Source organism: Oryx dammah, unplaced genomic scaffold (genome assembly GCF_014754425.2).
Source record: "Oryx dammah isolate SB20612 unplaced genomic scaffold, SCBI_Odam_1.1 HiC_scaffold_5, whole genome shotgun sequence".
NCBI lineage: Eukaryota > Metazoa > Chordata > Mammalia > Artiodactyla > Bovidae > Oryx > Oryx dammah.
In genome coordinates, this window is record NW_024070189.1 from 91,430,756 (window position 1) to 91,445,332 (window position 14,577).

Consider the following 14,577-nt stretch of genomic DNA (forward strand, 5'->3'; position numbering starts at 1 on the left):
TAAAAAGGAAGAAGATTCTGACACCTGCTACAATATGGATGAACTCTGAGGATATGATGCTCAGTGAGAGAAGCCTGTCTCAAAAGGACAAATACTACCTGATCCTAGTCACAGGAGGTCCCTAGAGGACCTTAAACCATAGAGACAGGAAGTGGGGGCCAGGGGCTGAGGGGTGGGGTGGGGAGTGGGTATTTAATGAGCACGGAGTTTCAGTTTGGGAAGATAAAGTTCTGGAGATGAATGGTGGGGATGGTTGCACAACATGTGAAGCTACCTAATGCCACTGAGCCTAGGCTCAAAAACGGTTAAGACAGGGACTTTCCTCGTGGTCCAGCAGTTAAGAGTCTGCACTCCCAATACAGAGAGCACAGTTTCCATCCCTGGTTGGGGAACTAAGATCCTGCATGCTGCAAGGTGTGGCTAAAAAAAATTAAGATGGTACATTCCATGTTATGTATTTAGTTCAGTTCAGTTCAGTCACTCAGCTATATCTGACTCTTTGAGACCCCATGAATGGACAGGCCTCCCTGTCCATCACCAACTTCCGGAGTTCACTCAAACTCACGTCCATCGAGTCAGTAATGCCATCCAGCCATCTCATTCTCTGTCGTCCCCTTTTCCTCCTGCCCCCAATTCCTCCCAGCATCAGAGTCTTTCCCAATAAGTCAACTCTTCACATGAGGTGGCCAAAGTACTGGAGTTTCAGCTTTAGCATCAGTCCTTCCAAAGAACACCCAGAACTGATCTCCTTTAGAATGGACTGGTTGGATCTCCTTGCAGTCCAAGGGACTCTCAAGAGTCTTCTCTAACACCACAGTTCAAAAGCATCAATTCTTCGGTGCTCCGCCTTCTTCACAGTCCAACTCTCACATCCATACATGACTACTGGAAAAACCATAGCCTTGACTAGACGGACCTTTGTTGGCAAAGCAATGTCTCTGCTTTTGAATATGCTATCTAGGTTGGTCATAACTTTTCTTCCAAGGAGTAAGCATCTTTTAATCCCAATTTTAAAGTAATTGATCTAGGTTTTTAAAGGGGTGTTATTTGACAAAATACCTTAAGTAAATAAGAGTTTAGGGAGGGGGTGGATATAGGAAAATCTTGAGGGTCATCTGTAAAAGCAGAAACTTGGGAACTATTGAGTCGTGTATGTATGCTTATGGTTCAGCCCAGAGCTGGCACTGAACTAAAAGAGGCTGTTATACCACCATCACCGCAATCACCATCACATCACCATCATCACCTGTTTTTGCTGTTCAATCACTCAGTCGTGTCTGACTCCCTGCGACCCCATGGACTGAAGCACGCCAGGCTTCCCTGTCCTTCACTATCTCCCAGAGTTTGTTCAAATTCATGTCCATTGAGTCAGTGACGCCATCCAACCATCTCATCCTCTGTTGTCCCCTTCTCTTGCCTTCAATCTTTCCCAGCATCAGGGTCTTTTCCAATGAGTCAGCTCTTTGCACCAGGTGGCCAAAGGATTAGAGCTTCAGCTTCAAAATCAGTCCTTCCAGTGAATATTCAGGGTTGATTTCCTTTAGGATTGCCTGGTTTGATCTCCTTGCTTTCCAAAGGACTTTCAAGAGGCCTCTCCAGCACCACAGTTCAAAAGCATCAATTCTTTGGCACTCAGCCTTCTTTATGGTCCAACTCTCACATCCATACATGACTACTGGAAAAAACACAGTTTTGACCATATGGACCTTTGTCAGCAAAGTGACATCTCTGCTTTTTAATATGCTGTTTAGATTTGTCATAGTTTTTCATCCAAGGAGCAAGCATCTTTTAATTTCATGGCTGCAGTCACCATCCACAGTGATTTTGGAGCCCAAGAAAATAAAATCTGTCACTGTTTCCACTTTTTCCCTATCTATTTGCCATGAAGTAATGAGACTGGATACCATAATCTTAGTTTTGAATGCTGAGTTTTAAGCCAGCTTTTTCACTCCCCTCTTTCACCCTCATCAAGAGGCTCTTTAGGGACTTCCCTGGTGGTCAGTGGTTAAGACTCCATTCTCTTAACGTAGGGGGCCCAGGTTCAATCTCTGGTCAGGGAACTATATCCCAAGTGCTGCAACTAAAGGCTTCCCTGGTAGCTCAGATGGTAAAGAATCCCACTGCAATGTGGGAGACCTGGATTCGATCCCTGGGTTGGGAAGATCCTGGGTTGGGAGAAAGGACCGGCTACCCACTCCAGTATTCTTGTCTGGACAATTCCAGGGACAGAGAAGCCTGGCAGGCTATAGTCTATGGGGTTGCAAAGAGTCAGACACAACTGAACGACTTTCACACTCACACTTCACATAAGCAAAGACCCAGCATGGCCAAATAAATTTTAAAAGGGGAAAAAAAAAATAAGAGGCTCTTTAGTTCCTCTTCAATTTCTGTCATTAGAGTGGCATCATCTACATATCGGAGGTTGTTGATATTTCTTCCAGCCTGTGAGTGATCTAGCCCAGCATTCCACACGACGTACTCTGCATATAAGTTAAACAGGGTGACAATATGCAGCCTTGCCGTACTCCTTTCCCAATTTTGAACCAGTCAGTTGTTTCATGCAAGGTTCTAACTGTTGCTTCTTATCCTGCATACAGGTTTCTCAGGAGATAGATAACGTGGTCTGACAGTCCCATCTCTTTAAGAATTTTCCACACGTCACCATTAGCACCATCACCATCTCCATCATCACCATCATCGACAAGATGTCAAAGACTTCCATGGTCACACTCTGCCAGGAACACCGCCACCTTCAAGATCCTCTGAAAGGATGGAAAAGATGTCACATTCAGAGGTGACAAGTTTGCAGAGCCTGGATTCAAAGCTCGGCTTGGCTCTCTACTAGATCAGAAACAACCTCACCTGTAGCCACAGCCCACCACCGTCGCCATCACCCCAACCTCCCCCAGCCCAGCTGGAAGCAGACAGCCTCCCGTGTCCCTCCCTAGTCAAATCTGGGCCAGGAATAGTTGTCAGGGTCTGGTTCTCCTGGATCTCGCTCAAGGTTTAACAGCCAGAAGCAAGGTGATGAGAGGTGCCTACACCCAGCCCAGCACAGGATTTGGGAAATTGCTTGCACACGTGGACTGGGGCAACAGGATGGTGAAACAGCTGTGTGGGTGCTGAAGGAGTGGTGCTCGCCTTCTGCCAGATGGCAGCTGTGTGAAGTGCCAGAGCCTGGGTGGAGAGGTGACAGGTCTCCGTGGGCATGCAATAAAGTAGCACAACCGGCAGCTTGAGACAATACACCTTTACTATCCTACAGTGCTAGAGAGGAGGAACTCAAAAGGAGTCTTATGGGGCGAAAATCCAACTGTTGGCAGAGCTGGCTCCTTCTGGAGGCTCCACGGGAGTCCAAACTCTAGATTGTCCTAGTTTCTAGGGGTCACCTGCATCCCTGGCTCATGGCCCCTTCTTCCATCTTCAAAGCACATCATCCCCTCTTTGGATGTCATCTTACCCCCTCCATCTTACCCCCTTTTCTCTGATTTGGAATTTCTTATAAAGACTCTTGTGAAGACTGGATCCACTATGTAACACAATCTTCTCTCAATCTTAATTCAATCCTTGAATTAAGGATCTTTCATTCAATGACACCTTTGCCATGGAAGGGCTTCCCTGGTGGCTAGAAGGTAAAGAATCTGCCTGCAATGCAGGAGACCCAGGTCCAATCCCAGGGATGGGAAGATTCCTTGGAGAAGGGCAGGGCAACACACTCCAGTACTCTTGCCTGGATAATCCCATGGACAGAGGAGGCTGGCGGGCTACAATCCATGGGGTTGCGAAAGAGTCAGACAGGACTGAGTGACTAACACTTTGCCATGGAAGGTAACATATTGCCAAGTTTCAATAACAAGGATGTGGACATTTGGAGGGAGCTAATCATCTACTTGGACTTCCCAGGTAGCTCAGGGGTAAAGAATCCACCTGCCCTGCAGGAGACTCAGGCTCCTTCTCTGGGCTGAGAAGCAGCCCCGGAGAAAGAAATGACAACCCACTCCAGTACTCTTACCTGGGAAATCCCACAGATAGAGGACCCTGCAGTCCTACAGGTGGGTGACAGGCCATGGGGTCACAAAAGAGTCAGACAGGGCTGAGCAACTAAATGACAGCAAGCCACCTGCTCACCATAGAGGCATCTCAGGACTGGGGGCCTGGGGTTGAACTAAACTGGGGTTGAGATGGGTGTGAGGATGGAATTGGGGGTGAGAATGGGTATAGGGTGGGGAACTGGCCTGGGGATAACTATGGAGTGAGGCTGAAGGCTGAGTTGGGATTGGAGACGAGGCTAAATGCAGTGCTGGAGATGGAAGGCACTGGGAATGGACATACAGGGGAGGACAGGAACAGTGTTGGGGGTGAGTGTGAGGACAATGTTGGAATAGGTTTGGGGATGAGGGTGGACTTGAGATCATGGTGGGGGGTCGGAATGGGGACCTCATTCATCCCTCATTCACCATCATAGGGACCTCATGAAGCTGTGGATGGGACTCTGTCCATGACAGACATTGGCATCCCACCTCAGGTCAGCTCTGGTGGGGCTTGTAAGGGTGGGAGGTAGACGCCAGTGGGGTGTCCATCAAGAAGGCTGACCATGAGCCATGACCCTTCCCCACCTCTGCTCACCCAGGCAAAGGTCTGACGTATGTTACAGAAAAAGTGGCCAAGAGAAAATGAAACTGGCTGATAAGCTTACAGTCCAGAGTTAACTGTTAGGCCATTTTTACCTGAAACAATCATTCATATTATTTATTTTTTACAAAGATGTTGGTGCTATTGTATGTTTGTTCCTAATTTCTTCACTTAAAATGCCATTAACAACCTGCGATATTTTGAAGCCTTCTTCACTATAATTATTTTAAGTTTTATTCTTACTTTTTAAAAATTATTTATTTATTTGGCTGTGCTGGGTGGCGTGTGGGATCCAGCTCCTTGATCAGGGATCGAACCCAGGCCCCCTGCATTGGGAGCTCGGAGTCTCAGCCACTGGACCACCAGGGAAGTCCGTCGTTTTACTTTTAACCATGGGAAAATACACAGAACACAAAACTTGCCAACTTAATCATTTTCAGGTGCAGAGTTCAGTGGCATTAAGTACATTCACACTGTTGGACAACCATCCCCACCATCCATCTCCAGGGGAAGGCGGGAGGAAGGATAAACTAGGAGGCTGGGATTAACAGATACACATTACTACATAGAAAATGAATAAACAACAAGGTCCTACTCTATAGCACAAGGAAATCTACTCAATATTTTGTAGTATTTTGAATTTTTTCAGATTCTTTATATGCATATATATCTGAGTCGTTGTGCCATACATCTAAAATTAACACAACATTTTAAATCAACTATACTTCCATTTTTGAAAAACAGATTGATTGAAGTATAATTGAATATGATAAACTGCATGCATTTAAAATACATAACTGGGTATTGTCTTGACATATGTACACGTTTGTGAAACCAACACCGTCACTTAGATAATTAGCATGCCTATCTTATTATCTTAGATAATAAGCTTTTTGGTGTTGTTTTCAGGTCCTTCATTTAATAATGTTTCTTTTTAAAAATATGGCACATATAAGGCTTGACCAAGAGCTCACAATGAAGAAAACTGAAATCAGTGCAGTTTATTTTTCTGATTTCCACCAATGACTTTATTTAATTAAAACTAAGTTTCAGGTGTCCATTTTCTGAACAAGGAAGTTACTTTGTTTCATATTTTAAACAATAGCTGTGCCCATGAATTTTTATTGTGTGTTTTTAAAAAAACTTTTTATTTTGTATTGTGGTATAGCTCATCAACAATGTTGTGACAGTTTCAGGTAAACAGCAAAGGGACTCAGCCATATGTATACATGTATGCATTCTACCCCCAGACTCCTCTCCCATCCAGGCTGCCATATAACACTGAGCAGAGTTCCCTGTGCTATACAGCAAGTCCTTGTTGGTTACTCATTTTAAATATTAGCAGTGTGTACATGTCTATCCCAAACTCCCTAACTATCCCTTCCCACCATCTTTCCCCCACCACCCCTGCAACCATAAGTTCTTTCCCCAAGTCTATGAGTCTGTTTATGTTTTGTAAGTAAGTTCATTTGTATCATTTCTTTTTAGATTCCACATATAAGGGATGTCATGTGATATTTCTCCTTTTCTGTCTGACTTACTTCACTCAATATGACAATCTCTAGGTCCATCCATGTTGCTACAAATGGCATTATTTCATTCTTTTTAATCAAGATTGCTGGGAGAAATGTCAATAACCTCAGATATGCAGATGACACCACCCTTATGGCAGAAAGTGAAGAGGAGCTAAAAAGCCTCTTGATGAAAGTGAAAGAGGAGATTGAAAAAGCTGGCTTAAAGCTCAACATTCAGAAAACTAAGATCATAGCATCTGGTCCCATCACTTCATGGGAAATAGATGGGGAAACAGTAGAAACAGTGTCAGACTTTATTTTGGGGGGCTCCAAAATCACTGCAGATGGTGACTGCAGCCAAAAAATTAAAACACACTTACTCCTTGGAAGGAAAGTTATGACCAACCTAGATAGCATATTCAAAAGCAGAGACATTACTTTGCCAACAAAGGTCCATCTAGTCAAGGCTATGGTTTTTCCAGTAGTCATGTATGGATGTGAGAGTTGGACTGTGAAGAAGGCTGAGCGCTGAAGAATTGATGCTTTTGAACTGTGGTGTTAGAGAAGACTCTTGAGAGTCCCTTGGACTGCAAGGAGATCCAACCAGTCCATTCTGAAGGAGATTAGCCCTGGGTGTTCTTTGGAAAGACTGATGCTAAAGCTGAAGCTCCAGTATTTTGGCCACCTCATGCGAAGAGTTGACTCATTGGAAAAGACCCTGATGCTGGGAGGGATTGGGGGCAGGAGGAGAAGGGGACGACAGAGAGTGAGATGGCTGGATGGCATTACTGACTCGATGGACGTGAGTCTGAGTGAACTCCGGGAGTTGGTGATGGACAGGGAGGCCTGGTGTGCTGCGATTCATGGGGTGGCAAAGAGTCGGACACGACTGAGCGATTGACCTGAACTGAACTGATGGCTGAGTAATATTCCACTGTGTGTACCACATCTTCTTTATGTATTCATCTATAAATGGACATCTAGGTTGCTTCCGTGTCCTAGCTATTGTCAACAGTGCTGCGATGAATATTGCAGTGCATGTATCTTTCAAATTATGGTTTTCTCCAGATATATGACCAGGAGTGGGAATGTGGCAGCTCTGTCTTTGGAAGAGCGTCATACTGTTCTCCATAGTGGCTGCACCTATTTACATTCCCACCAACAGTGTAGGAAGTTGCCCTTTTCTCTATACCCTCTCTGGCATTTACTGTTTGTGAACTTTATGATGATAGCCATTCTGCTTGGTGTGAGGTGATACTGTAGTTTTGACTTGAGTTTCTCTAATAACTAATGGAAATCAGTGCATTTTAAATTGCTAAGACAGAGTTCAACAGTACAGATTTTTAAAAGAAAAGCCAGTTCCTATTAAAAATTTAAAAATAGAAGAAAATATGGGTAATATTCCACCCAGATATACTCTCAGCATTATTAGCATTTTGACCTTTAACTTCCCTTTCTTGAGGTATTTGTGTGTGTGTGTGTGTGTATATGTCTGTGTATATGTGCCTATACACCAGTAGAAGCTTTTAGAGCTGCTTTCTTTTCTTTTCTTGCTTTCTCTATTTTCAGCTGTGCTGGGTCTTCACCGCCACATGGGCTTTCTCTAGCTGTGGCAAGTGGGGGCTACACTGTAGTTGTGGTGCCCAGGCTTCTCATTGTGGTGGTTTCTCTTGCTGGGCTCAGTACTTGTGGCACACGGACTTAGCTGTCCCATGGCTTATGGAATCTTCCCAGACCAGGGATGGAACCCCTGCAGTGGCAGGTGGATTCTTCTTTTTTTTTTTTTTTTAATTATGAAAGTACAGTAACACATTTACAGGAGACTTGGAAAATACAGAACAAGATTACATATAGTTCCACTATATCTTACCATTTTTTTAAAAGTAGATAAATTAAGACTTCTGGTTGGAGTTCCAATATCACACCCTCAAAAATGAATAGAATGAATATACAGAGAAGTAGAAGGATATAGTAACGGCAGGTAGATTCTTAACTACAGGACCACCAGGGAAGTCCTAGAGTTGCTTTCTACTTGCTTACTTTTCTGGCTTTCTATTTAGAGGTGCAGTGTACAATTGCCTCCTGAAATAAATGTATGGGATCATGTTTTTGAAAAGTGAGTTTAATTTAAAGATGATGCTTAAGTAAATCATGGTTACAGGCCCAGAAGGGCAAAAATTTTAAATCTGAAAATATCCAAGGCTCTGAAAGACATGATTGGGCAACTGGTGAACTTTAAAATTGTTGCTCACTCTGTCATGTCCTAATCTTTGCAACCCCATGGACTGTAGCCGGCCAGGCTTCCCTGTCATTCATCGTCTCCTGGCATTTGCTCAAACTCATGTCCATTGAGTCAGTGATGCCATCCAACCATCTCATCCTCTGTCACCCTCTTCTCCTCCTGCCCTCAGTCTTTCCCATATTTCCCAGGTCTTCGAATATGGACTGTTTATTAGACAGTAATATTAAATAGATAGAAATTTTTGGAATTTGATAAATGAATCATGGTTACCTAAGAGAGTATCCTGGGCTTCCTAGGTGAGACTCGTGGTAAAGAACCCGCATGCCAATGCAGGAGACATAAGAGACGCAGGTTCAATCCCTGGGTCAGGAAGCAAAGAAGGCACAGCAACCCACTCTTGTACTCTTGCCTGAGAAATCCCATGGACAAAGGAGCCTGACAGGCTGCAGTCCATGAGGTCACACAGAGTCAGACACTGGCAGGCAATATGACAAAATATTAGTGATTGGTAAATTTGGGTAAAAGATACATGGCAGCTCATGGCATTGTTTCAACATGAAAAGCATTTTAAGTTGACAAATTAGGGTATTCCTTGGTAGTCCAGTGGTTAGGACTCCGCTCTTTCACTGCTGAAGGCCAGGGTTAAATCCCTGGTTGGAGAACTAAGATCCCACAAGCCTCAGGGCAACTGAGCTATCGTACCAGAACTAGAGAGTCCATACACCACAACAAAAGATTTCAAATGTCAATGAAGAATCCCAGGGACCATAACCAAGACCCGTCAAAAGAAACTGACCATCAGATCTGGCCATTTGAAAGTCACTGGTGACTGCACCCATTTGTGTCTCAGTGGAGTTGTGGGGGGAAAGTCTGGTTAGAGTGGGTTCAAGAGACACTCAAAAGGGAAGGAGTGGGAAATACTACCGCCTGCTGCAGCAACATGGATGAAACTAGAGATGATCAAAGACAAACAGACTACAATATCATTTATATGTGGAATCTAAAAAAGAAAGATACAAGTTAACTTATTTAAAAAACAAAAATAGACTTACCAACATAGGAAAAAACTATGGGAAAGCAGGGGTGGGGCGGGTGGTTGGGAGAGGGATACGTTAGGAGGTTGGGATCGACAGATCAACTCTGGTACATCCACACGACGGAATATTATTCAGCCTTGAAAGGAACGAATGAATCAATGAATATACACAACGACACCAGTCACTCTTGAAAACACTATGTTAATAAAAGAAGCCAGTCACAAAAGACTGCTTATTATATGGCTCCGTCTACATGAAATTCTAATAAAGGGAAATCTAATCTTGAGTGACAGAAAAACGGATGAATGGTCATTTGTAGATGAGGATGGGATGGGGTTACTGCAAAGGGACCCAGGGAAATCTTTCTTGGGTGATGGAAAGGTTCTCCGTGTCGACTGGGGAAGTGGAGACACTGTGGGTTTGTCAAGACTCATCAAACTATACACTTAAAGTGTGCTCAGTTGTGTCTGATTCTCTGCGACTCCATGGACTGTAGCTGGCCAGGCTCCTCCATCCATGGGATTTTTTCCCAGGCAAGATACGGGACCATGTTGCCATTTCCTATTCCAGGGGATCTTTCCAACCCAGGGATCTAACCCATGTCTCTTGCATCGCCTGCATTGGCAGGCGGATTCTTTACCACTAAGCCACCTGGGGCCTCCCTGATAGCTCAGCGGTAAAGAATCCACCTGAGAGACAGGAGACCCAGGAGATGCTGGTTTGAGCCCTGGGTGGTGAAAATCCCCTGGAGGAGGAAATGGCAACATGCTCCAGTGTTCTTGCCTGGGAAAAAAATCCCATGGACAGAGGAGCCTGGTGGGCTACAGTTCATGGGGTCTCAAAGAGTCAGAGACGACTAAGCCCAAAGCATTAAAATGGATACATTTTATGAACTGGACATTACACGTCAATAGAGTTGATATTAAACCAAGTTGAACAAGGAAGAAAGAAGATTAAAAACAAATAGGGGTGTACACTATTGTGGTCTTTGGGTGATGGAGTCCTGGGTTCATAGCAGAAATGAGTCAGGTGGGACTTCCCTGGTGGTCCAGTGGCTAAGACCCTGCATTCCCACACTCCCAGTGCAGGCGGTCTGAGTTTGATCCCTGGTCAGGGAACTAGATCCCACATGTCACAACTAAGAGTTCACATCCACAACTAACAGATCCTGCATACTGCAACTAAGACCCAGCACAGCCAAATAAATAAATATTTTTTAATGGGTCAGGGTATAGTGGGCTTAGCTGATGTTTCCACTGGTTGGTTGAGGCATTCGTGCTGTGAATTTCCAGGACAGCTTACCAGGAACATATGGAGAAGACAGTCTCCTCTCTCTCCACCTAAAAACAGTGTTTTGCTTTCACTGTATGTTTTAAAATTCAGTTTCCATCTATTTCTGGTATGTCATTCCATTTTTCCATGTATGGCAGTCATTTAAAGTTTCTATTTTAAAACTAAATGTATATTTGAATGTCTTAAACGAGGGGATTTACAGTAAAATTATTCATGATTGGATAGCTGGCACACATTTGAATGACTAAAGTTTTGAAAACCTCATGGTTTCCCACCACTTTTTGTTGTGTTCTTTTCATGAATATTGAAATTTATAGGCTTGGTCTACCAGATGGATTGCATGTCTTGAGGGTTTGTATGTGTGTGTATGTGTGTGCGTGCATGTGTGTGTGTGTGTGTGTGTGTGTGTGTGTGTGTGTGTGTAGGCAGTGAAGTAACAGAGAGACTTTTATGAAGTATCAATACTTAATTACTTGCCTCCAGAAGAAGATTCTCCCCATTTGTCAGGTGAGGAGAATGCACTTAACGAAACTTTCAGATCCTCATCCAAGATCTTAGGAAATCTTAGGAACCCTTAGTAGCGGGGTAGAGACTGAGCCCAGGACTCTCTCCCCTACTCTACCACCCCTTACCTGTTAGTAATTATCACTGAACAATGATTGGAGACTTCGCTGGTGGTCCAGTGTTTAGACTCCACACTGCCAATGCAGGGTACATGAGTTCAACCCCTGGTTGGGGAACTAAGATCCCACATGTCACAGGCCAAAAATAATAATAATAACTGAATACTTTCCAGTTTAAAAATTGAAGCCATCTAGAAAAACCGAATTCGCAAAGATACACGTGCCTCAATGTTCGCAGCCACACCATATACAATAGCCAAAACATGGAAGCAACTTAAATGCCCATAATGAGTGGATAAAGAAGATGTGGTATATATATATATAATGGAATGGTACTTAGCCATAAAAAATAATGAAATAATCCCATGTGTAGCAACATGGATGGATTACATCTAATTCCCATGGATGGAATTAGAGATTATTATACTAAGTGACAGAGAAGGCAATGGCACCCCACTCCAGCACTCTTGCCTGGAAAATCCCATGGACAGAGGAGCCTGGTAGGCTGCAGGCCATGGCGTCACTAAGAGTCGGACATGCCTGAGCGACTTCACTTTCACTCTTCACTTTCATGCATTGGAGAAGGAAACGGCAACCCACTCCAGTGTTCCTGCCTGGAGAATCCCAGGGACGGGGGAGCCTGGTGGGCTGCCGTCTATGAAGCGACTTAGCAGCAGCATTCTAAGTGAAGTAAGCCAAACAGATAAAGACAAGTACCATATAATATCACTTACATGTGGAATCTTAAAAAAAAAAAATGACAAAAATGAACTTATTTACAAAACAGAAATAGACTCATAGAAATAGAGCACAGGCATATGGGGTCTTAGTTTCCCAACCAGGGATCAAACCCATGCCCTCTGCAGTAGAAGCTCAAAGTCCTAACTACTGGAATTTTCATATACTCCAATGACTTTTAAAATTACACCATGGGGGGCTTCCCTGGTGGTCCAGTGGTTAAGAATCTGCCTGCGGTTAAGAATCTGCCTGCCAGTGCTGGAGACACACCAGTTCAATCCCTGGTCTGGAAAGATCCCACATGCTGCAGAGCAACCAAGCCTGTGCACCACAACTACTGAAGCCTGCACTCTAGAACCTGTGCTGTGCAACAAGAGAAGCCACCTCAGTGAGAAGCCTGCCTATCCCAACTAGAAAGTAGCCCCCACTCGGTGCAACTAGAGAAAGCCCACAGGCAGCACCAAAAACCTAGAACAGCCAAAAATAAATAAATGAAATATTTTTAAAAAATTACACCATGGGACTCTTTCCACATCAATAAAAGTGAATATGCAGAGACTTCCCTGGTGGTTCAGTGGTTAAGACTCAGCTCCCACTGCAGGGGGCCCAGATTCGATTCCTGGTTGGAGAACTGGGATCCCACCTGCTATGCAGCGAGGCCAAATAGGGGGGTAAAAAAAGTGAATGCACAATATCTTTGTCATTGCTGACAGCCCATTTAAATGCCCCTCCCCACGCAACTGCAGGAGACCTGGGATCAGTCCCTGGAACGGCAAGATCCCCTGGAGAAGGAATGACAACCCACTCCAGTATTCTTGCCTGGAGAATTCCACGGGCAGAGGAGCCTGGTGGGCTACAGTTCATGAGGTCGCAAAGAGTCAGACATGACTGAGTGACTAACATTCCCCTCTACCCCACCCCACCCCCACAACCCCCCCTACCCCAGCTCAGTGGCTCCCCAAAGCATCTGATGCTTCTGAAACTGATGGTTGATCTCAACAGCCTGTCCACCTGCCACATTCGTTCTTCTGCTGGACCATTCTCTTCCTTGGGCCTGTGATGACTGCCCCCATCCTTGTCCTGGCTCCCTCCTCTCACTTCAAACCATTGTTCCTGGGACAGGGTGGGGAGGGGAGAGCTCACCCTCTCCCATGCTGCCTGAGTGCCAGAATCACAGAACCATCCGCTGCCTGGAAGTCTCCACTCTGGTATCCACAGGTTGCCCTAGCTCCCCAGATCCCAACCCAATGGTTCTGAGCAGGGGCCATTGCACAATGTCTAGAGAGCTTCTTGGTGGATATAACTGGGAGGATGCTACTGACACCTAGTGAATGGAGGCTAGGTGTGCAGGATGAACCCCCACAACAAAGAACTTCAGGCTGGCAGTTCCCAACATTTTTGGCACCAGGGACCGGTTTCATGGAAGACAATTTTCCCATGGACCGGGTTGGGGGTGTCGGGTGGGGGGAGAGGGGGGAGGGATGATTTCAGAATGACTCAAGTGCATTATATTTATTGTGCACTTTAATCTAATGCTTCTGCTGATGTGACAGGAGGTACCAGTCTGTGCCCCGGAGGTTGGGGACCCCTGTGCTGTGTGCTCAGTCACTCAGTCATGTCCCACTCTTTGTGACCCTATGGACTGTAGCCCATCAGCTCCTCCTCCAGGGAATCTTCCTGACCTGGGGATCAAACCTCTGTCTCTTACATCTCCTGCACTGGCAGGCAGATTCTTTACCACTGCGCCACCTGGAAGTCCCCATAGTACATTTGCTCTTAGCCAAAAAGCTAATTCAACCCCAAATGTCAGAAGTGTCAAAGTTGAGAGACTCTGCCCTAATCTTACCCCAAACCGACATCCCTATCTCAGTAAAAATCACCTCCATGCCCCCAGTGACTCCAGCCAGGCAGGTTTGAAGCTTCCCTCCCCCTCCCTCACCAAATTCAATCCACTCCTGAATTAATTAGGTAATACTAGATGCTGCAACAAACAACCCAAAATGTTTAATGACTCAGATATGATGGACGCTTGTTTGTTCATTTTTTAATTTCTTTTTTTGGGGGGTATGATTTTTAAATGTATTTTTAATTGGAGGATAATTGCTTTACAATTTTTTATTGATTTATTCAGGAAATTTGTTGCTTAGCCATCTAAAATCCAAAATGTAAGAAGAAAGAAAAAAACCCAAAATGTGTGTTCCTGGGACTTCTCCAGTGGTCCCGTGGCTAAGACTCCAAAGCAGGAAGCCCAGGTTCAATCCCTGCTTGGAGAATTAGCTCCTGCATATTGCAACTAAAAGTTCGCATGTCACAACTAAAGATCCTGTGTGCAACCTAATAAATAACTTTTTTAAAGTGTGCTCCTGATTGGCAGGTGGTCCCCTCCCAGGCTCCTCCTAGGGTCCCACCTTGTTTATCAGGCCATTGCATTCAGCTTCGAGAGCTGATGGAAGTCGAAAGAGAGGGGTGAAGTCATGCCTGCTTCCCAAACTCCTGGA